General features: G+C 39.3%; 1 protein-coding gene across 1 annotated transcript in view; it reads right to left on the bottom strand.

The window, feature by feature from the left end:
* The window catches only part of LOC124167557 (3 beta-hydroxysteroid dehydrogenase/Delta 5-->4-isomerase type 1), a 58,123-nt gene extending 48,157 nt beyond the window's left edge, over positions 1-9,966 (bottom strand). Inside the window, exon 1 of the mRNA XM_046545524.1 lies at positions 9,776-9,966. The gene's annotated coding sequence lies outside the window, so the exon portion shown is untranslated. The remainder of the gene's footprint in view (positions 1-9,775) is intronic.
* Positions 9,967-24,689: the final 14,723 nt, after the last annotated feature.

Below are 24,689 nucleotides of genomic sequence, written 5' to 3'. Positions count from 1 at the left end.
ACGAAAGGAATTTGATCGTTTTCCGCAAAAGGTGATCATATCCTTTTTTCACCTTTTAATTTTTATAAGGTTTCAGTACAGATTTTGTGCACTTTTGCAATCATAACATGGACGAAGAAATATTCTTAATATTTTCCATTTAAAAAAGGTTAAAATCATGAATTTATATGTATCCGAACTTCAAATAGCTTTTTCACTCTTTATAATCTTCGAGTTGTTTTTTTACCAAATGAGCGGAGTCTGCGCTTAAAATAAATTTTATTTTAATTCAAAATAACCTTTGCCTTTAATTGACTAAAACTATCTATTCGGTAATACATTCTATCTTATGGATATTATCCCATGGAATAACAGGGTCACAATGTTCCCCTACCTACGGAAGCACTGCTCTACCTGACTCGCCCAAATCAGGCAGACGTCGCAACGTGTCGTACCTTCTTCGATTACATCTTTTTTTACTGATATTTTCCACATGCTCAATAAAGTAGCACAGTGCATGCGTAAATAATTGGCTTCTCATCTAGTGACCTAGGATGAGTTAAATGGTTTCAGACGACATTAGTTTTAGCGTGTCAAATTCATTTTTAATTTATCTCGATTCGCATAAAAATCCATAGAACTTCTGTGCCGATTCCAGATATTGTGCGATTGTATTCGAGATCTAGATCGCGTAATGAGGAACTTGCATGGGTCGTAGATTGCTCTAAAAACTATTTTGAATAAGTCAAATGGATACATTAGCTCGCAAAAATACCTTCAGTTTCTCCATTCGACATCAAAAGAAATAAAAAAATTGCATTTAAAATCGAGAAAAATTTCTCTGAGCCGACCACTGCGCGAAGACACCCGAGCGTTGCCGAGGCCAGGCGTGACGTCATAGGTGCCTAAACAACCGTGGGGAGTAGGGAAATACGCTGAGCGCTTGGAGTAAAATTTGTTTTGAGGGAGTATTTAGCCGCTAATCGTCACTTTATTTTGTTCTGTTATTCTTGGGCAAGTTTTCCTATTGCTACTGTGCCTAGATTATTACTTGGGATATTAATAATGCGGCATCGGGATGATGAAGTACAAGCGTTTCACTTCGTGTGTTTTAGTTATCAGAAAAATGGATGATAACGTTGCCACTCGATCGAATAGTACACCTGAAATTCATCTACGTCTACATAATACCCCGCAAGCCGCCTTTAAGGCGTGTGGCATAGGATGTTAGGACACCAGCCTTTTTTTTAGGACACCAAAAATTGATGCCATGACCCTCATGGAATTTGTTAAGACAAATTATTGCTATACGTTGGCGGCAAATCGAGTAGTAAAAGAAACTTGTAATACTGGAGGATAACGATCGTAAGCTGTGCTGTTGACATTAGAGTAAGATGTGCTATTGAATTTGGCATCGCCGGATTAGCGGAGAAGGTAGTCCTATCCGTCCTACGGTACGAATTCACAGCAAAACAGTCTGCACACAATCCACATGTGAGATCGCGATCGGTTCCGCTGCCAACACACACACAAGCTACAATCTATTTCAATAATATAGGTAAATCCATAAACAATATACTAGCATATACCATAAAAATATAGCGGGAAATAGGCAAATACTCTTATCAAAAACTGGATGTCACTGTCACATTCTTATATTCATCACGTACAACTTACAATAACAGAACTCGTTATGATGAATACAACTATTTATTCACTGATTTAAACCCTTAAATTAGCCCACACAAGTGACACAGGTGACATTTCTCACTACTATTCGTTGAAATAATGGAATAACAAACTTCACACACAGTTTTTATTTCAATAGCGTGATCGTGAAATGTCATATCTACGGTGAACAACGGAGATTAGCACGCCACTGACAATTTTTACACTACTGTTAGACATTTATCGATAGCGTAATAGCACTTTTTACAATTCAATCACGATGGAACACTGATAACTCTTGGCCGATATTTTTCAACCTTGTCAAACTTTGTGCATTACAACCACTGGCACTGTGATTATTAGCAGTAGCTTAACGGGAGACGTCACGTTGAAAATAACACTATTTTGGCACAAAAATGTTCCTAGATGTCTCCAATCAGCGAGCAAAAGTTGCATTGACTGGAATTCACCCCATAATACAAGCACAGATAGTCCTAAACGACGAATTCTCCGGTACCTACGAATAAACGGATGAAGTTATTGTATATAAAAGCTAAGCGGACATCAGTAAACATCAAAATCCTTCTAATTACATACTTAAATGAATGATATGCCGTCGATAACATCAACTTACAATTAACGTATCCCCCTTCCAAAGGCCGTGGCTCAGACTCCTACCACGATGTTATTTAGGTATTATATAATTTTTGGTTTAACTGCTCCAGTTTTATATTTTATGCCCGTACTCAGATATTAATATTATAAATAATGCAAAATATGAGGGCTTCCAAGTCTCTATCGTCGGATATTTATCTTTAAATATAAAATAATCAACACGTCTAACAAACGAAGCTCTCATAACTGCTGGCAACTATTATAAACAATCACAACAATAGCTTCGCGTGATGTTTAGGCACCTTTGACGTCATCGAGGCTTCGTCGGCAGTGGCTTGGGGGGTGAGGTAGTTTTTCCCGCGCTTTAAAATTCGTAATATTTATCATTAAATATCTCGCGAAGGAAAACTCAGATAAACATGCGGTTTTCTTTGTTGTATTCAGAAAATAATTTTCTATCCGCCTGTGAAATAAAAAAAATTCATGCAAGTTCCCCATTCTTGATGGGTTTCTGATTGACTGATTCTACCGTTAGCGTTTGCTTGCGTGTTGTTTATTTCGATTATAAATTCAATTGCCATTAAATACAACACTCAAGAAGAAGGAAAAGTGTCAGAACTTCGGTATAATCTAATTATTTTTATGTACAGCAATGGTGAAAAATGCAATGAAAAAATAATTCGTTCAGCAGGGCTTTTTACGATTTGCAAATGACTTTTTTCATGGCAAATTCCGACCTTGGCGCTTTGCATATATAACTAACTTGTGCTTGATGTATGTAACTAGCTATGACGCTGCGTTTCCTTGCTCTTAGTTTCGTACAAAGTTATTTATTATTATTTCATTTGCTAACTTTTTGCCGTTTGCCATGATTATTATTCAAGCATTACTATTCAAGCTGTTATTTATGTAGTATTTATTTAATGGAAGCATTTATTTATGGTAGCATAAACTACCGTGTTCCCTAAAACCAACAAAATCCCGTCGCGGGAAAAGATGTCCTGATGCGAATCCAGGAAATCCGGGTCCAAATCCCGGTCAAATTGAATGACTTTTCCATGTGGAATTTTTGCACTTACCAAAGTAATATTGAAGTTGGGGATTTCAATGATGGCCTCGGCATTTGGTTGCGTTGCGTCCACTATGAGTGCTCTTGTTATATTTACTCTCGAGGGAGAACCTTCGCACTCCACCTGAGCTCTGTAGACGTGTTCCGGAAAACCATTTCACCACCATTCTCGCATCAGTGTTGTCGGAGAGTGTTGCGTCACATGCGCGATGCCACGTAATCAACATGAAAAATTCATAACTTTCAAAGAAGAGTGATCGGAGTTTTAATGTAATTTATTTATAACCTCATACACCAATGGTGAAAAACGCATCCAAAAAATAGTTTGGCTTTGACAGGGTTTCACGTTTGCCGAATTACCTTATTATGGCCAATTTCGCTTTTGGTGCAAATAAATTTGCTTCCATGCGCGTGACAAGGTAGTTTTTATTAATTAATTTTGATAGCTTTTGTCCATTTCACATAGTACTGTTTAAGTCGTGAGTTTTTAACGCTGGCTTCAGCTTTAAGTTTCTGCGTATAAACTTTTTAATTACTCTTTTTATATTTACCTCGAATGTTACGATGTAGGAATCTCTACTCGACTGCTAAGTGTACTATCACCCAACAAGCATTTGAATGGGTTTACTTACTACAGTTTCCAATGGCAGGTGTGACGGTGGAGCGATCCAAGTTTTTCGGGGAAATAAGCCATAGTTAGGTCTACTAAAGCTTATTTCCCCGTGATGAGATTGGTCATCGAATTCCTACCTTTTACTGCTATACCTCGCCAGTGCAGATATTCTATGAAAATTTTGGGATTGCTCTACGCTCATCGCCACCAACGTTTTGAGCCCCTCTTTGCAGGTGCGCAGCTAGGAATTAAAGCTAGGGGGGTGGGGGGGGGGGGGGGGGTTTAAGAGCAACTTATACTGGGGGGTATGGAATACGGGAGGTGCGAATGCCCTCCCCCAGAATTTTTTTTTATGGTGAGTTGTACGGCTTTCTAAGGGATATTTTATTAATCCTTTCGCTATGATATTAGTAATATTTATCCAATTAAGTAAAATGGATTAAATTTTAGAATTTCTCTGAGCTCAGGGGGGGTTATCCCCCAAACCTCCCTCCCCTTTCTGCGCCACTGCCTCGTTGAACAACTCGGTTGGGTATCTCTGCCAGACCATATATAGAAAACTATACTAATCCAATAATGTAAATTCAAGAGCAGTTTATTTTAGGACGAAGTTAACCATATTTTACAATCGCCAAAACACTACGGTAGATCAGATCTCAAAAATAAAATAAGAGAGATTGATTGAAGAACAGACATTTTTGAAATTGTTTTTTTCCGCGATTGATAGGAGACTATAGCGGCAGTGTTAGGACTCATAAATAGGTTCGTTGACCGGTAGTGTATCTTACCAACTTATGTATTCCTTTATGCATATTTCTGAATTTTCCCAGCATTTCTAACGCCATGTTTTGCATGTTCTTGCATCATAGGCAATATTGCCTTCATAAGTAGGATATAGTTGATTTATGCTGCGTACACGACGCGTCATGCATGTTTTTGCAAGTAAACTTTAATCCTCAGGTGCATATTGTTAATGGTTCACCCCAGGCCAAACACCTGTGTGGGTGGCTTGCATGGTAATGTATAGGTGTAAAAATAACGTTAACTGGTAGCATCAATCAAGCTTTTATTGGAAGAACGGGAATATCTCCTCGATTTAGTCCCCTCGAATATTACTCTCGATGTGGGACCTTCGCACTCTACCTGTATTCTGTTCTGGAGAACTATTTCACCACCAGCCTCGCCTGGTATTGTCGGAGAGTGTTACGTCATTTGCGTAATACCTCGCTCGCTCCCTTTTCCTCTCCAAGTGGGTGTCAAAGTCAAATGCTAACGATGGTCGCTCGTGACCGAGCCCAAGGGGAAATTTTCCTTTCTTCCCGGTCTTCCTCTTGGACACTCGTAGACGCCGTCTCCCATTCCCGAGATGCATTTTCTTCTAAAAGGATGGCAAACAAAATAATCGTCGGGAGTCTTTTCCCCCGTTTAAAATACGAGTTAGCGTTCTCCATTCTCTCGACCCTCGGCAAACATGGGAGAAGTCATTGTTTGCTTTGTTCTTTTCGCGGCTCTAGCTTTGTTTGACTGTAGTTTAAAAATGCCCCACTACAAACAACTGGGATCATTGCATAATATTTCTAATAATTTATGAGACATATTTTGACACCGCTTCATTTATATTTTAATAATTCGATCTGAATATCCTTCAGACTGCATTCATGCTTATAAGATCAAAGGAACTGATGACCATTAGAGCTCCTTCTATTGTATTTTTAATTATGGGATGAAACTCGCTCAAATCCTTTTCATGTCACCGGAAGACTCAATTTCTTATATTGATTCATTAAATAGGTTTACTGATTACTTCAAGTTTAGAATACAATGACTTTGAATGTAGTGTGCATGAATATTTGGTGGGTGCTTAACTAAAAATTGATTCACATTGTAGAATTTTGCTTTTTCAGCTGTCATGTGAACTTGCTCAATTTTCGAGCAACCTCAACTTTTGTGGGAAAAGTATTTTCCTAGAATGAAATAAATGAGAAATGGCCAATTTTTACGGCAAACCCTGAAGTTATGCGCGCACCTCTTCATGGAACAAAGAAATTGCCCGGGAAAAGGAGTCACTCTCCATGCAAGTGCCTAATCAGATGCAGATATAGATAACGAAAAATCAGTGAAAATATCGATTCCATTCTTTCTAAAAATTTTGTATCACCTCCAAGACGAGTAATCCGAGGTTTTTATTATTATCTTTTAATGAGAATTGAGACTCTCATATATATGCTAATTAATGATATTTAAATGGCATGTAAACGTTATGTTGATGACGATTCACCTCTCGAGGAGGTGAGAACACCTTTAGAACGTCATGACGCAACGATTGACTCCGGACAGTTCTGAATGCCTCTCAATGCCGTAAGAATTTTATCATGGGGTTATTTAATCAACCCTGCATTCACAGATTCAGTTGGTATAATTAATTATTAGTTTTAGCTCATGATACAGTATAATCTTTGTGCTCAGTCCATGATCACATAGTAAAAAAACGGTTACTAATTAAGTTAGCTCCATTGTCTCTTACTGAAATTACTTAAATTGAGGTGAAATCGTTATGCATGGCTGATTTGAATTTTTGACTCTATACAGGGAGGAATAATTGGCTGAGTTTTAAAACTTCCTGATTGAATTATATAACTTTTAACCTTTCAAATGATTAAGCGCATATACGGTTATATCACAGATGTGACATAGGTAAAATCCGTGGGAACCAGTCCGCATTGATAGCATTCTAAATTATTTTAAATGAAATAACACCTGTCATTTTTTTCGGTTAATTTATAATAGGTAATTCCACAGCTAATTTCCAAATAGTTGATATATTTGGTCGGAGTATGTTATTCAGAGCAAATATCTGCTGCTACATGACAATTACTCAAATATCATCCAATCAATCGCATACAAATTATTTGCCCTTGCTCTCATTTAACCGATATTCTCCGGAAAATGATGTATATATGTCAGTTTTATTTATTTTCCTAGTATCAATGTTTTAATGAGTAGCGCTGTATTGGAAAATAAATTGGCATCTTTTGGAAAATAAATCATATCATGGGAAAATTAGTTATTTCGACTGAAGATTTACTAATTTATGCATGTAATTGGTTTATAGATTATTTCTATTAGCTTATTTGACCAAAATGCCATCCCATTAAAAGTTTTTGTAAAAATATTCATTCAAAAGATGGTAATTTATTAATTTAAATTACAAGACGATTCCTCGATAATTATTTCAGAGAATATTATTATGGTTCGCCTTTTTTCGACGAAAGGTGGTTGGTAACGAATACGTGTTGCCAAAATTCTCTTGTTTGATTTCATATAATATATTAGTATGAAGGTACCTGAATTTCGACTGACAATCTCAAGAATAAATACTCTTTATGAAGACAATTTGGATATTGCTGTGATAAGTATACGTTCCTTTAAGCATACATCCCTCTCGGTCTTTTTTCGTGACATTATACATTTAAAGCTTTATCTATAATCTATCAAATTCAGGGTTTATAAGAGAGACTCTTTTCAGCATTTGTCTGTTATTTTAAATGAGAAACATTTACCTACAGATGTCCTTGTCGGATGTAATTTTTTTAATGCTTAAAATTGCGTTAAACCTCAACGAAAATTTACTCACAACATTTAACGTGCAATTTTTCGTCGTAAGCCAGTTCCTCTTTCAGAGCCTAATTTTTCTAAGAGCCTTTGGGGAGCAGTACACATACGAAGCAAGTAGGCATTGCCCCCGTACTACTACCAGCATTAAATAGCCAACTACCATGATGAGCGACTTCAAGCAGTTCTCCTTCACTCCTTTCATTGTTGTTATCTCTTTCATCTAATTTTTCCTCCTTAAGCGACCTTAGTATTGATATTTTTGTCACTAATATCATGGAGTAAGTAAATACTTACTCTATGCTAATATATACTTAGTAAAAACTAGTGAAAATTTTTGCCGTTCGCAATGGCTGATTTTAATGCGAGGCATATTTGATAGCGGAAAGAGTCCAACGTTGTTTTTTTTATTTGTTCTCAAATCGTTTATTATCTGAAATGTCATTAATTACTGATGATCACGCGGCTATTAATTTGTATTTCCGTAAATATTAAGTGTGTAAGTACGTTTGAGTTCGTAAAGCCTCCCAATGCCAGTGTGTACATGACTATTTATTTCCAATCTTAACTCATAGTATAAAGAAGCAAGGGATCTCCATCTCATGTCGTAATTTATCATGCATATAATCGTTAGTTCTGAAAAATCGGCGTAGTAACCAGCTGGATCATCATTAGGATAAAAATAAATCCAACAAACAAATTAATCGATGCAAGCACGATTGCGCTGATAGTGAACAAAAACATTCAGATATGTTTTGCCTACTCCGATCCAAGGTCGTCAGAACTTAAGAGGGACTTAACGTCAGAGATAAGGTTTTATCGCGAAGATTTTGTTGAATGGCTTGTGGGCAGATGCTGTGTGGGTATAGTGCTGACTTTTCAGTTCGGTTGCAACAAGGCATCCGCATAGTACATGCTACGTGCCTGAAAGGCAAGGCAGATTGGCCAAGCCATCAATCCAGTCATATTTTTATTTTACAAGAATTTTCAACCAATTCCGTTATTGTTAGTAAAACATTATTTCGAACCTTCCGATTATGTGAGAAGTTGGTTTTAAAATGTTGCCTTTTTTCGATGTTGTTATTCTTATAAAAGTGGCCACAAATAACGCTAAAGTAGTGACTACTTCCTCAAAAGCATATCATAGCTAAGCTAATCTTTGCAGATCCATGAAAAGGTGTCCACAGAACTCAATGTACCGTAAAAATCGACCTTATATCTTAATTTTGTTATATTTGCATATTTAACTATCATGTAATATTAGAAAATTTTACACGTTTTTTATGATAGTTATAGAGCATTTTAAATTTCGAAAGTTTGTCCATGAATGCATTCAAAAACCTTAATACTGGAATATTATGCATAATTTTTGGTCATGTGAAAAAACGTTCATAAGCTAAATAAAGCCTTTTCATCACGGTGCAGAACTCCATTGCTTAAAAATGAACATCGCACTCTATTTTTACACGTTTTAGGAAAATTATACATCCTCCTCTGCATAATATCGATACCCGAGGGAAGATTAAAATCCATTAATTTTCAATTCTATGGTAGAGAGCGAGATGTAAGCGAGCACTATTCTACAGCCTAAAAATGTCCTCTTCCTCGCTCATGCTTTTCATCTCTATTTCCACACTGAAGGCAAATGACCATCACCCACACAGAGATATTATCAATAAATCTTACAAAGCGTTCTTACGTTCTTCCTCTTCACAGAGTGTCATTCAAATTCCATTGGTAATTAAGGAACATTTTGGATTTCCGTTCAGTCGAAGTTAGTTAACTTGTTTGAGCTCATAAAACCATTCAATGCTAATTTTTCCATATCAAGACAAATTTTCCATTCTTAAAGGCATGCCTTAAATGCAATAATGCAGGGAATCTGCGTCTTACGTCATTGTTCTTTCGCAGCTTTGTATCGATGCTCATGCGTGTATAATTCGCCATGCGTCCGCGTTAGCTTAAGTATGTACTGCACAATAATTTCGCCAATCGTGCTTCTATCCTACAACTGAGGACACCGGGCGAAAGTGTTGTGCGTTATCTAAACTTACGCGAACCCATCCCGAATAACGTGTGCATCAGCGTCTTATGCCATTTTTTTTTACGATTCACAAACTTGTTGACAGTGTATACCTAATATCGCCTTGGCAACCAGCCGTATCGCATTTCCGTGTATGGAAGTTGAGGAGTGGGAGGAGAGTAATCACAGAACTCACCGATTTCTGCTGCCGAGTGTCGCGGTAGCAAGGGGTCCGCACGCTAAGCCGCCGAATGCCAGCCCGGTCTTGATGGATCGGCCCTCGGTATCGCGCACTACGGTTTCAAGTGCTCGAGTTGTCCACCACGCTGTCGTAAACGGTACTTACTCGTGTGTCGACTGATTCTTTTGACGGACTGTCGCTTTGGGTGAGATTTTTCCGTGGAGGGCGCGACGCGGGAGGGAGGGGGGGGGGGGTTCGCGTGCTAAGCGTTCTTCCTCTTCTGGACCTTCCCCTACTCAACCCTTCCTCCCCCACCTCCTATCTCTCTCTCTCTCTTGAGTGGTGCTCTCTCTCTCTCTCCACAAAAGGGAGTGCACTCCTTTCGCTCACGCTTGTGTTCAAATCAGAAGGTTGGTTCGATGGTCGAAGGTTAGAATTGTAGTAGAAGGGAAGATTTCATTCAATTGTATTGCGACCCAAGGATTGATCTCCCGTTGCCCTCCATTTTCTCTTGACCAATTAATTGATTCATAGAATTGCAATTCTAATTCCTTATTCCAAAACCTGACTCAATCTTGAGTCCTCACTGTGCACTCTCTCAAACTCAAGATGACTTTCAGTTGGATTTCGTATTTTAGAAGCTAACATCAACTAAGTCCGTCATCACTTGAGCCTGAGTAATAGGGTAGTTTCCTTCATCAAAGAAAACGAAATGCATTGATTGCGATTCGTTACCCACCATTAGTGTATTCATAATATACAAATTATTTGGTTTTATAAATCCCAGTTTAGGCGAAAGGCAATGGTCAATTTTAACCGCATTTGAAAAAGGCCAGATTGGCGCTCATGCGATGCCACTCCACGAGACGTCACAGGGACCTAGTTTTTATACGAGTAGATAGGAATTTTACATCGTCTGAGATTACCAATGCATGCATGAGGCACAGAGCTCGGGGAAAAATGTCTTAATCTACTATTAAAACTGGCTATGGTCGGAAAGTTTCCTTCGTTTGATAAGGTATTAATAATCCATAATTAAGCCAAGCGCTATCACTAGCAGGGCACTCTGCTACCTGCTAGCAGCCTGCGCCTAGCGGCGCTCATGTCCTCGCCCCAAGGTCACCTCAATTTGCGGCAGCGGGAACTAGAATGACGTCACACGGGCTTTTCCCGACATTCATACTTAGCCGTCGCGTTTTTGCGCGCTTGAAATTTTTCTCTTTTCATTTAATCGCGAAAAATATTTACCGTCATTTAAAAATCTAAAAGTTTGAAATGCGTACTCCAGCAATAATAATCTTTCGCAATAAAAAACAAAAGGAAACCACCCTATTGAGGTAAAGTGTACAAATAATACACTTACCTTTACTATGAGGGTCAGATGAAAAGCAAGGTCTCCCATTTTTTTCATAGTTATTGATCTTTGTTGCTTATGTATGACATGGTTATAAGCCTTGAACATCCAGCTATTTTTCGATATAGTTGCCCTTGCGCTCGATGACTTTCAACATCCGCTAGACGAACTTTTGTGATACCCCCTTGAACCGTCTTCCCGCCGCTAGGAAGGCAAGAAACGTATTGCGCACGGCTTTTAGTGGCGCCGCGGTCGGTTTTAGATTTGGCAAACCACACTTTTTCAAATTTCGGGGGATGACTGTTGTATTTATTTGATATGAATAAATAGCGATCGGCTGTATCTTTCACAACACTCCGAACCGAACACTCCGTTAGCATAGCTCACCATATCGATGACTAAGTTCTAACAACACGTATCTAAAAAATTGCAACTTTTCAGGAGAGCAAAAACACGATTAATTTTTTCTTATTGTACGCTAAAATTAAAAACCAAAAATTCATAAAACTAAAAAAGAAGCTATTATTATTATTATTATAGTATTCTACCGATTAAGGTAGGTTTCCATGGAGTACGCAAGAAGTGATCTGGGAGCCTCCCTTTCCTTCCAGCACTGACCTCTTCAACTCACAGTAAGGCCTACTCTCTTTCAATCTATCCAAAAATCCTATTCTTCTCCTTCCCCTCCCTCGTTTCCCTAACATTCTACCCTCTAGCACCATTTTCAACATCCCCTCACCACTAAGCACTAACTCCATCCATACCTTCTGTCTCCTCCGTATCTCATCTAAAAGCTGCCTCTCCTCGCCAACCATATCCAGCACTTCGTCGTTCCTTTTCCTCTCCGTCCATTTCACCCTCTCCATTCTTCTCCATACCCATATCTCGAATGCCTCCAATCTTCTCTCGTCTTCTTTCCTCAGTGTCCACGTTTCCGCACCGTAGAGAGCTACACTCCAGATCAAACTCTTCACTAACCTTTTCTTTAAACTCTTACATAACGATCCTCTTAGAAGCTCCTTCCTGTTCATGAACGCCTCCTTCGCTAATGCAATTCTCTTCCTGATGTCCTTACTACTGTATCCATTTTCCTCTAACGTACTGCCTAAATAGTTGAATTGCTCAACCTGCTCAAGTTTTTCACCACCTACCTTTATCTTAAGTCTCACATTCCTCGCTCGTGATGCTTTACAAAACCGCATTACCTTAGTTTTCTTGTGATTAATCCTCATCCCATATTCCTCGCAACGCTCGTATAACGCATCTACTAGAGCCTGAAGCCCCCTTGCTGACTGGCTAATCAGCGCCTGATCATCCGCGAATCTCACTGATTTGAACATCATTCCTCCCACTTTTATTCCAGCTTCTAACTCATCCCATGCTTCCCTTACCATCTCTTCAGCGTACACGTTAATGAGCAGCGGCGATAGAGGACATCCTTGCCTCACACCTCGGCCAATGCTTGCCCACCCGGATTCTCCGTCCGCTACCCTCACTTGCGCAGTCTGGGCCATATACAGATTACGAATCAGTCGTCTATCCCTCCAATCTACACCTATTCTCTTGAGAATATCCATTAACTTTACCCAGTTCACCCTATCAAACGCTTTTTCAAAATCCACGAAACACGCATATACGTCCTGGTCGTATTCTAGGTTCCTCTCCACGAGGGACCTCATTATTGCTATTGCATCACGAGTTGATTTCCCCTTTCTGAAACCAAATTGATCTTCGCCCAAATACTCGTTTGCCCTCGCCTCCATTCGTCTGTTCAATATCGTCAGCACCACTTTCGCCGCGTGCGATATTAAGCTGATAGTCCTATAATCTCCGCATTCCACAGCTTTCTTCTTTTTCGGAAGCGGAATTAAAACCGTCTTCACGAAATCTTCCGGCCAGCATCCCTCCTCATAGATCCTGCGCACTAGTTCGAAAAACCTTTTCTTACCTTCCTTCCCTAGATTCTTCAGAAGCTCACACGGGATATTGTCTACGTCTACTGCTTTCCTAGCCTTCATATCACGAAGTGCTCTCTCTATTTCCGAATCTAATATCCCCGGCCCAAGATTATCCTCCTCCACTGCACTTTCCTCCTCTAGAGTCAATCTCTCTGGTCTGTTCATTCCGTCATACAGGTCCTCCACGTATTCCTTCCATCTACTCTGTACCTCTTCTCGCTCGGTTAGCATCCTCCCATCTTTCGCCTTAATTTTAGACATGGCTTGTCCTCTTTTGCCGCCCGATAGCGACTTAACTTTGGCGTACAACGCGCCTATTTCTCCATCCTTCTGGAACTTTTCCATTTCCTCACACTGTCTTTTCCACCAAGCCTCCCTTGCCCTCTTAGTTTTACGTCGTAATCGATTATTCAGTTCCCTATACATTCTTTTTCCCTGTTCTGTGTCTACGTTCTTCCACTTCCTCCTCTCCTCCATTTCCCTTATCATGTTCTCCGTTATCCACGGCTTCTTTATCCTTCTACAGTCAACGTAACCAATTGACTTCTCCGCCGCTTTGACTATTCCCGTTTTAATATTATCCCATCTTTCCTCAACAGTCTTAGTACTTTCAATCTCCCGTATACTAATGTCCACTAGTTCCTGATATTCTCTCCTCATACTCCCCTTCAGGGCTTCTACGTTCCATTTCTTCGCCTTCCTAACTTTCATAAGTCTTTTGAATCTTACGTTGCATTTCATGAGCACTAGATTGTGGTCCGAATCAGCATCCGCCGCGGGGAAGCTGCGAGAGTTTTTCACACTATTCCTAAACCTCTGTCTTACCATAATGTAGTCTATTTGATATCTCCCCACATCCCCTGGACTTTTCCACGTGTACCTTCGCCCTTTATGATGATTGAACCACGTGTTTGTGATGAATAATTTGTTTCTCCTACAAAATTCTGCTGCTTTCTCTCCCCTGTCGTTTCGTATTCCTAGACCAAAATCTCCTATTTCGTGCCCATCCCTCCCTTCCCCCACTGAGGCATTCCAGTCCCCCATCACTACCAGATTTTTCTTACCCGGTGTGTCTCTAATTATTTCCTCGAGCTGTCCATACACCTCATCTACTTCTTCTTCCCATATGATTGCTAGTGGGCATGTAAACTTGGACCACCACAAGGTTGGTGGGCCGCGCCTCAATTTCTACCACCAGAATCCTATCGCTTACCTGGTCTATACCTACCACACGCTTACCCATCTTCCCGTTTAATACTAAAGCTACCCCTCGCTGACTCTCTTCCCCTCCACTATATATAACCCTATACCCATCACTCCAATAGTCCCCCCCATCCCTCCACCTCACCTCACATAATCCTAAGATATCTATCCTCCCTTTATCCATTTCCCTTTTGATATTTTCTAATTTCCCCGCCCTCATCATAGTCCTCACATTCCACGTCCCTACATTAATAGCCGACTTCTTCTTTTCCATCTTCTTGGTCTTCTTTTCTTCCTTCTTCATTGCTGCTGCAGCTGATGATGATGATGATAAGTCTCTGCAAGGATTTCGCATGTTGGCGACCCCGAGGACCTTGCCGACCTCGCTGCCGTGCCCGACACCTGCCCTTTGCGGACGGGTCCCAGGCGATGAGATTCCGAGGCTCATTTGGTTGTACTCCATGTTTACAGGGAAGAGATAGTTGGTAGGGTTTCCCACTTCCATTCCAACAGTGTTTTTCACGTGACACCATCACGTGGACTACCTTTCGTCTGGCTCCTACCCTTCGACCTATCTGGCATGGGTGGCCCTACCGGGAATAATTTAGAATTAATCCCGCCAGTGCAGCTCTAGGGGTCATAGGAACGCGCAAACCTTTCCACCGCGACAAGGTTGTAGCCCAAGGGAAAGGAAAAGAAGCTATACTTGCCAACAAAAAGTTTCTTTTTATATTATTACACTTTGTTTAAGATACCTGTATAAAACATGCCAAATTTTTAGACACTTTTTGTTAGAAGAATGATCGTAGGCTTTCCCGGCGTATAGAATTGTGGAAGGTTACACGGGATTTCCACCGGGTCAGGTTCTCCAACCCCATCTCCGCCGACGTTTCGATGGGCGAGTTGTCCATCGTCTTCATGCCCTGAAGACGATGGACAACTCGCCCATTGAAACGTCGGCCGAGATGGAGTTGGAGAACCTGACCTAGTGGAAATCCCGTGTAACCTTCCACACATTTTGTTAGAACTTAACCATGTACAAGTGTCGTGTGTCATTTTTGACCTGTAATTTTAGTAACTTTCCGTAGAGCTATGTTCATGAAAATTGGCATACTTGTGGGAAAAGGTCCTAAGTTTTGTTGAGTGTAAGCAAAATTTTAAAATTTCACCATTTGACCTCACAATTTGGGTCCAAACCAAAAATTTGAATTTGCCTTATGGGGTTTCAATGTTAAAAAAATCGAGATAGAAAAATGTCTCAATTTCATTGACCAAGGTGTCAATTCTTATGGTTTCGGACCCGAGAAACCCGAAAAAACCAATTTTATTTACGAAAATTCAACCGTTGACCCAGTAAGGTCACCGTCAAGGTCATAAGGGTGGCAAAAAGAATAGCTTACCGACAAAGGTGTCGATCTATGGGTTTTATAGGGTGCCCAAGTCATTGGTATTGTCCAAATACCCGTATTATTCACTAATTGACCTACGAGGGTCACAATGGGGGTCAAAGGTCATAGCGTTAAACGTCGGGCCATCGTGGCAACTAACGTGTCAAACCATAGGTTTTGAAGGGTCCCAAAGTCGGTTAGGCAGTTCATAGATCAGTATTGTTAGTTTTTTGACCTCCGAGGGTCACAATGGGGGTCAAAGGTCATAGAGTTAAACGTCGGGCCTTCATGACAACCAACGTGTCAAACCATAGGTTTTGAAGGGTGCCAAAGTCGGTTAGGCAGTTCATAGATCCGTATTGTTGGTTTTTTGACCTCCGAGGGTCACAATGGGAGTCAAAGGTCATAGAGTTGAACTTCGGGCCATCATGACAGCCAACGTGTCAAACCATAGGTTTTGAAGGGTGCCAAAGTCGGTTAGGCAGTTCATAGATCCGTTTTGTTGGTTTTTTGACCTCCGAGGGTCACAATGGGGGTCAAAGGTCATAGAGTTGAACTTCGGGCCATCATGACAGCCAACGTGTCAAACCATAGGTTTTGAAGGGTGCCAAAGTCGGTTAGACAGTTCATAGATCCGTGTTGTTGGTTTTTTGGCCTCCGAGGGTCACAATGGGGATCAAAGGTCATAGAGTTAAACTTTGGGCCATCATGACAGCCAAAAAGTGGAACCATGGGTTTTAAAGGGTGCCCAAGTCAGTTTTGCAGTTCATAGTTCCGCATAACAGATTTTTTGATCTCCGAAATTCATAATGGGGATCAAAGGTCATAAAGAAAATATGCAATGCGCTTACCCCCCTTCCTTCCAAAAATTTTCCATTTCCTCGCAGTGCTTTCCGGCAGGCTTCCCATGCCATCTTAGCTTCATGCCGAAGTTGATCATTTATTTCTCTAAACATCATTTTGATTTGCAGCTCAAAGGGGAAGACAAAACTTCGTTTAAAAAGATATTGGCTATGTCCGAAACCATAAGGTAAAACGTAAAAGAAATGGATAAATCCAGCTTTTATTTTGATTGTATCATGCGTTGTGATAAATATACAACCATTAAAGAGAAATATCATTAAACGACAAAATTAATAGGATTATAAACTGAAATGTGAACATGTAGTTTACATTGGGCTAGTCAACCATCCAATTGCAGAAATGGTTTTGATTGCCATGCTCTTCTTCTCGAAGCTGCAACATTACACTTTCTAGGGCTTCAAGTTTAGAATATTTAAATTTTGTTATATCGCACACCTGGAATTGTCCAGTACACGCTGCGCGGACAATAGTGCTCAGCGGCAAAAGCATCTTAATGGAAAGGCCAAGACATAGCAATGAGACTGTTGGGTGTTATACCCAACCGATTTGAGGGTTTGAATGTGAAGTGAGGTCCTGATAAATTTGCAGCCAGTAATGTTTGCAGGAGGAGGGTCAGTCAGAAGGTTGCGGTCTTTACAGTCAAACTGGGACTTTTTCTTAACTACTTATTTAGCATATCTTTAGGACTTTCATGGGAAAAACTCGCAACCCTTAACTTGAGCGATACCAATGGAGGTCTAATACTTAAATGAAAAGCGGCATGAATGGGTTTTGCTATTTGCTTGTTGATCTTTAAAACCAATGGGATTTCAGCGTAGTTATAAAGAAAGTCCTATGTGGCGTTAGACCTCCATAGGACCTTCTTTGAAGAGAGATGTAGTGGAAGAATGTGGACACAGAGTCGGGAAAAAGGATATCTAGGGAAATAAATAATCAAGAACGGCGTGAAACTAAGAGGGTAAGGGAGGCTTGTCGGAAAAGGCAGTGGATATGTGTACTACACCACTCACTTGGTCACCCTTCAAAACCTTTAGTTGGGGAAATTAGTTTTCCTATTATTTCAAAACATACATCTATGACCTTTGACCCCCCTTATGACCCTCGATGGTAAAAAAATCGACAATATGCAAACTGCTACGAACTGCCACACTGACTTGGGCACCCTTTAACACCTATGGTTCCACGCTTTGGCTGTCATGATGGCCCAAAGTTTAACTCTATCGGCCGTATTCATAGTTTCCTTAGTAAGCTACTAACGCCCAAGTAGCGTTCTAAGTAGTAGCATACTAGCAAAATGGTATTCATAGATCGTTAGTAAGGGCTACTAAGCTTAGTATGCTACTATCTTAGTAGCCGGTTCTTAGTCGCCCTCCGGCCTTGTCTAAGGGAGCTACTAAATATGGCGGACCGTTGTGGATGATCGAACTCCGGTTTTATTTGTATACTGTTATAGAGTTTTTATGCATTTGTGCCAAAATGGAATACGAGAATCCATTCTTCAAGTAAGGCAGGCAACGTATGTAGTGCAATTGTTGACAGGAATTGAAAGTTTTTCGTAGCTGCGAGGAAGCTACGACTTGCAGTGAACTTGTGCCTCTAGTGTAAGTGAATACAATTTGTACATTCAGTGCGCCCCTAAGTGAATTGATTGCATATAGACGATGAAGTAAAGAGTGAAGCGACAAGTGAAGTGATTTGTGAGTGTATGATCTTCGACAAAATTATTTATTTCTTTCATACTGGTTTAACCATTTCGATCAAAGGTATCTACTAGCTGTTGCGAAGGGGATATGTTTCATATTTGAAGCAGTTGTTCTTTAGGGATACAGCAAACGCTTATAAATTTTCATTCGTTTGTACGCTTATAATTTGTGTTTGATTATATTACTTAATCTAGTCACTTTATCGTGAGTTTTCGGCAGTGTTTACATTTCGCGTATTTCGTTGCGCTGTTGTTTTTGTTTTGGTTACGGTACGAGTGATAGTGGAGAGTGAGATTGGAAGTTTGTTGATGTTAGAATTTCTGGTTTAAAAATTTGTTTCAGCCTATTTATTTCATTGTCTACGTAATGGTAATGTGAAATAACATCAACTGATTCTAAATCATTAGTGATGAGTGGGAAGTGAGATATGAAGAATTCTTTCGAACGTCAACGAGTGCAAATTCTTTTGGTGTGTGCAGAGTGATTGGAAAACTGATTATCATTGTTTACTAGAGTTACGTTATAGTGTTTTAAATTAAGTGTGAGTCAAGCTTTTCATTGAACCAGTTGATTCAGAATGTACGGATTATAAGTGTCATAAAGACAGCTCGTGAAATGTGAAGTGAAATGTTGTGTGCGTTGTAGTGCTATTTGTGATATGATCAGCAATAAATAAGTAAAACAAGTTACGTTAATTATGCTTTGTTTTTTACATTAACCTCCTCTAGTAAAGTATATGCCGTATATTTCCGCACGCTGTCAATATTTGAAATATTTAAATGTAGCGAAGCAGATTGTTGTTTCCTTGACTAACATTTTAGGAGTTGCAAACAGATGTTACTAATTGCTCGCACGTAGGTGTTTGTAACATAATAAATGTGTATCATTCTCACATTTATCTCAACGTTATTTTCTTAACGTTTCATTTCTCCATTGCAAAAGTTTTCGTTTCTACTCCGACATTGAAGTGTATTTCTGCTTTCCGAATACAGATATGTATGATACTTACGTTGCTAGTTATGTTTTTCCATACTAATCACGCATACACTAATGGAAACAAATATCGGAAGTGCAAACAATATCTAATGTATATGATCAATGAATACACGGCCGTTTGTACAACAATAACTGCATCTCAAACATACAAATGCTTCTGTATTACTCATAAATCTACCCTTTCCTAATGGTATTGCATAATTTTTGTGTACAGCAATCAAAAAATATGTCTGCAATGCGATATCACATCGAATTATCCGCTATGAATTAAAAATTTCAATGCATTTTGCTGAATCAATTGCTTTTGTTTGAAAGTTTTACGAATTTTCCGCGCCGCGGAGGAGTCAGATGCAGTGTTGTCAAGCGTAGGCTAGCGGGTTGAACCCAAATCGCTACCGAGTATCGGCTGCCGAGCTGGTTAGTAGCATACTAAGTTAGTAGCTCGTAGTAGCTCACGCAATAGAATCCATGAATACCATATCTTAGTAGGCGACTAAAAGGTCTTAGTAGCCGACTAAGTTAGTCGCCCTACTAGCGTGTTTTAGCGGAAATCTATGAATACGGCCGTATGACTTTTGGCCCCCATTGTGACCCCCGGAGGTCAAAAAACCAACAACACGGATCTATGAACTGCCTAACCGACTTTGGCACCCTTCAAAACCTATGGTTTGACACGTTGGCTGTCATGATGGCCCGACGTTTAACTCTATGACCTTTGACCCCCATTGTGACCCTCGGAGGTCAAAAAAACCAACAATACGGATCTATGAACTGCCTAACCGACTTTGGCACCCTTCAAAACCTATGGTTTGACACGTTAGTTGCCACGATGGCCCGACGTTTAACGCTATGACCTTTGACCCCCATTGTGACCCTCGTAGGTCAATTAGTGAATAATACGGGTATTTGGACAATACCAATGACTTGGGCACCCTATAAAACCCATAGATCGACACCTTTGTCGGTAAGCTATTCTTTTTGCCACCCTTATGACCTTGACGGTGACCTTACTGGGTCAACGGTTGAATTTTCGTAAATAAAATTGTTATTTTCGGGTTTCTCGGGTCCGAAACCATAAGAATTGACACCTTGGTCAATGAAATTGAGACATTTTTCTATCTCGATTTTTTTAACATTGAAACCCCATAAGGCAAATTCAAATTTTTGGTTTGGACCCAAATTGTGAGGTCAAATGGTGAAATTTTAAAATTTTGCTTACACTCAACAAAACTTAGGACCTTTTCCCATAAGTGTGCCAATTTTCATGAACATAGCTCTACGGAAAGTTACTAAAATTACAGGTCAAAAATGACACACGACACTTTGGACAGTCTGTATATGAAGTCAATAGCAACGAGTGAAAATACGAAAATATTGGCAACGGAAGTAATTTCCTACCTCAGTGTGGCCAGATTGGTTGGCGTAAATATCGCCCTATTATAGAGGAGATATTAAATATTATTCTATACAATATTGTAAAATAATGCTGGTCAATAATATTCTTGTGTTAATAAGTAGTGAGTTCATATGTTATATGATAATGTCCCTGAAAATGCATATTATATTAATACTTTGTCGTGCGAAATAAACAAATCGTTATAACATAAAATTCCTAAGTAAACTTTCCTCAGGTTTCCGCGCGGGTAAGAAATTCGAAGAGTGCTGACGTTTCGGGTGCCTTTTCGTCACACATTCTCAAGGCTACGGAAACCCGAGAAAAGTTTACTTATTCTATTCGCCGGGAGAGCGTTAAAACATACATAAAATTCCTTCTTTACGTCGCTTTTCATGCGAAATAAATGATTTTCAACAGATTAGGTAATATTGCCTGCTAATTAAGGACAAAATAGAAATCATGAACCTATTATTTAATAGTAAACTTCCATGAACAACTTGGCTCAAGCAGTCGCCAAGTAAACATCCACGATTAGAAATTCTATAAAAGTAGGCGGCACTTCTAGGCACTTCTTCTTGATGAAGTCTCGGAGGGGAAGTTGACCCTTTCGTTTTTTCGCTTACGTGATTGATATTTAATATGATGAAAATACTATTTTATTGAATTATTTGGGAACAGAAACTAATACGTAACATGATATTAACAAAGCAGTATTTAATAGAAAATCGGCTGATATTTTGAGAAATGCACAACAAGGAGAACTGATTTTGAATGAATTTTATTAAAATTTTTAAAACGTAAGGACTACTTTTAATCTCAAATTTTACCATATCCCTTTGGACGCTGTTGATTTCATTCTACCTACCCTACTCCATGATTATGCAAGAATATTCACTCGATAAATAAAACTATTGGCCTGGTTTGATTGGTGAAATTCACCCGGAAACTATTTACCGGTGCTCGAGTATTAATCATTTCAGGAGCAAGGGCCTAACAGGACGGTACTAAGGAAATATTGATGAGGAATAAAATTTTTGATACCAGAAAAGAATGATTCCCCTAATTATTAACAGACAAATTTCACCGCTTGTTGGTACATGGGTATTTTAAATAAAGTGTACACTATGAAATTTTAACCTTGATTATGTTTTAAGAAGCTAGAAATATTTTATCGGCACAAAAATGCGAGGAAATGTATATATAGTGGGAAATTTTTATAACGTTTACAAAATAAGAATGAACGCGAAAAAGTTAAACAAACTCTCATTTGTCAAAGCCAGTTATGCGGTCTTTCATACAAATTTTAAGTTTCCAAAACGTATTTTTTATAATCACCTAACATAAAGAGTGTTATTTTGGGCGCTGCTCGATGCTACTACATTGCCAAGTTGTTATTTTCGCGTTTTCAGCTTTAACGGAAAAGAAGTTTGAATTTATAGGGACTGTCAGCAACAAATAATGGGTAATAACAGGATATTTCAGCTTAAGAATTTATTATCATTTGTAAAAATAATTACCCACGTTTGAACACGAACTCTAGTTCTGCATGTGGAGAGTGTGTTACCAAAAAAAACTTCTGATCTTATTTATAGGAATCCGAACTAATTTTTCATCGCGTTATTTCAAGTAGCTTTCTTGACGGTAAGTTATGGGGCAGTGAACCCAAAGGTCCGTTGCTCCACGGAAATCTCGCTGTATATCAATAAAGACAGTTGGAGTCAGAGTTCACGTGGACGATAAAATTTCGTCCTGCCGCAATTTTGCCTGTGACCTCCATCCGAAACGGCCTCGACTCAGCGGCCTTAATTCGCTTAAATATCCTTTCCGTTTATCACTCGCAACTTTTCGGGAAGTCTGTCGTGAAATTCCGCTCAAGTAATTCCTGAGTCCGGCGATAAAAATACAGTCTTGTTCAAAGTACTTATGGATTCTCGCCCTGCTCCCTTTGGCCACTCATACCCGGGAAGAAGCGTATTGGAGGCGTTATACAACGCTTGAGGAAGCTGTCAGGAATGAGCCCGGGCGAGGTTGAAAAATCCTTCAATCCGTTCAATCAATCAATCAAGCCGTCGAAATGACAAGATGTCGTTCAGGTAGTATTGACGGTCTCTTTAGGCCGTCTTACGCGGGGCACGTCATTGCGCAGGTTAGCGCTGAAAACATGTTGAAATTGCTAGATTGCGATCTCGGCATTAGAGCAGGGGGTATTTGTCGTCTCGCATCTACTCATTCTCACATGTGGTCTAGCAATTAAACGCTTTACAGTGCGCATTTTTGATTGCGCCTTAGTGGATTGATTCGTCAGATTGCGTAATGACGTACTTCGTGTCAAACGGGGCACGGAATTGCGCAGGTTAGAGCAGCATTTATTTCTAAAATGGCGTGGAATTGCGCGAACGCATGAACGAAATTAAAACAGGGGCTATTTTGTCGTCTCACATCCACGCATTCTCGCATGTGTTCTAACAATTCACCGTTTTACACGACACAATTTTGATTCCGCCTTCGCACGTACGTCAGATTGCGCAATTCCGTGTACCGTGTAATACGGCCTTTTGTGTTTTCCCGCGGACAAGATAAAAGGTTCCCCCACAAGGAATTGATTTATTTCCTATCTGAGGGACCCTCTGAGATAACTCTTAGGGAGGGTCGTGCATGAACTACTCATAAAAATTAAAGCGGTAGGCTTAAAAATCTACGAGTAGTAAGAGGGAGGAAAGGGATCTTCGCCCGAAATTACGGAGTTGTTATAATGCTCCCCTTAATGTTCCTTACTCGTCGCCATTGCTTTGAAATAACCAATAATAGAAAAAAATGTATCGTACTCGCGGGGTTTTTCTCAAAATCAAAACTTATCTATATATCATAAAATCCCCTAACGACCACTCATTCATTCATTCATTCATTCATTCACTCACTCATACAAATGTTTGGGGTAAAGGAGACGAGATACGGCAAAAAGTCTTATGAAGACCCCCTCTAAAATTGTCTGAAACCCCAGGAAAAATTATGAAAACACTAAATTTACCATTATTTATCTGTCTATTCATATAAAATTGAGTATGGGGATTAGTTAAAAAAATGGCCACCAAATTCCAATGGCGGCGCGGCAGTCATACAAACGAACAATCATAGCAACATATTTGTTTATGCAAACAAGAGGAGCTAAATTGGGAAAGAAGATAAAGGAATTGAAACGAAAAACTGATAAATATAAGGAAGGAAATAAGGAAAATAATATTTGAAGTATCTATTTCTTTGCGTCTTCTTTCGGCTAGAACAAACATCTGTTTAAATCAAAGCGAATTCAAATGAAAAGCGGAGAAATATAAGGTAGGAAATTCGTTGTTGTGTTTGGTACACTACATCGAAAGTGTGGTGGTTATTAATTTCAAAGTTAACAAGTGCCCTAAATGCCATTTTAGAAATATGATTCGTGCTGTTGACTATAGTTCGTATCTTGTTGGCGATACACGATTGTAGTAGAAAGACTTTTAAACAAGTCTTACATAATATAGGTAGGAAAAAATGATTATATTTTCATTTTTTGTGATGGTGATAACTTTTTATTTTTTTTTACGTTTTTTTTCCGTTAATGTCTTTTTTAATGTACAATGTTATCCGTGAGCTGCAGGAGTGAATAGGCAGTTAATAATACAATATGGAAGATAAGTGCAAATTAAGGTATTTCTTATTCAATTATTTGTCTTGCGAAAATCACGTTTCCTTGAGTGACTAAGTTATTCAACTGTGAAAATTATCGAAATCTTGACATTCACAATGTCTCGTACACCGAAGGCTGTGATCCGTTACTCACCAGATTTATTGCGCATTGCGTTGGATATTAAAGCTGAGATATTTGTGTATCCCTATTCATTAAAACTTTAAATAGAGGTATTTCTGAAGTGAAATCATTCGCGATCAGGATAAATTATATTACGATAAAATTCGCCATACTTCCCCCAATTCATGCTAAGGCGCATTTGTTTCTAGATATTGATATTCAGTCCCAACGTAATGCGCTTACGAAGGGGAACAGCTGTTACATATTATTCGTATATCAAGAA

Source organism: Ischnura elegans, chromosome 1 (genome assembly GCF_921293095.1).
Source record: "Ischnura elegans chromosome 1, ioIscEleg1.1, whole genome shotgun sequence".
NCBI classification, from domain to species: Eukaryota; Metazoa; Arthropoda; class Insecta; order Odonata; family Coenagrionidae; genus Ischnura; species Ischnura elegans.
Note: the sequence above shows the minus strand (reverse complement) of the source record. Positions and strands in the feature narration are given on the sequence as shown.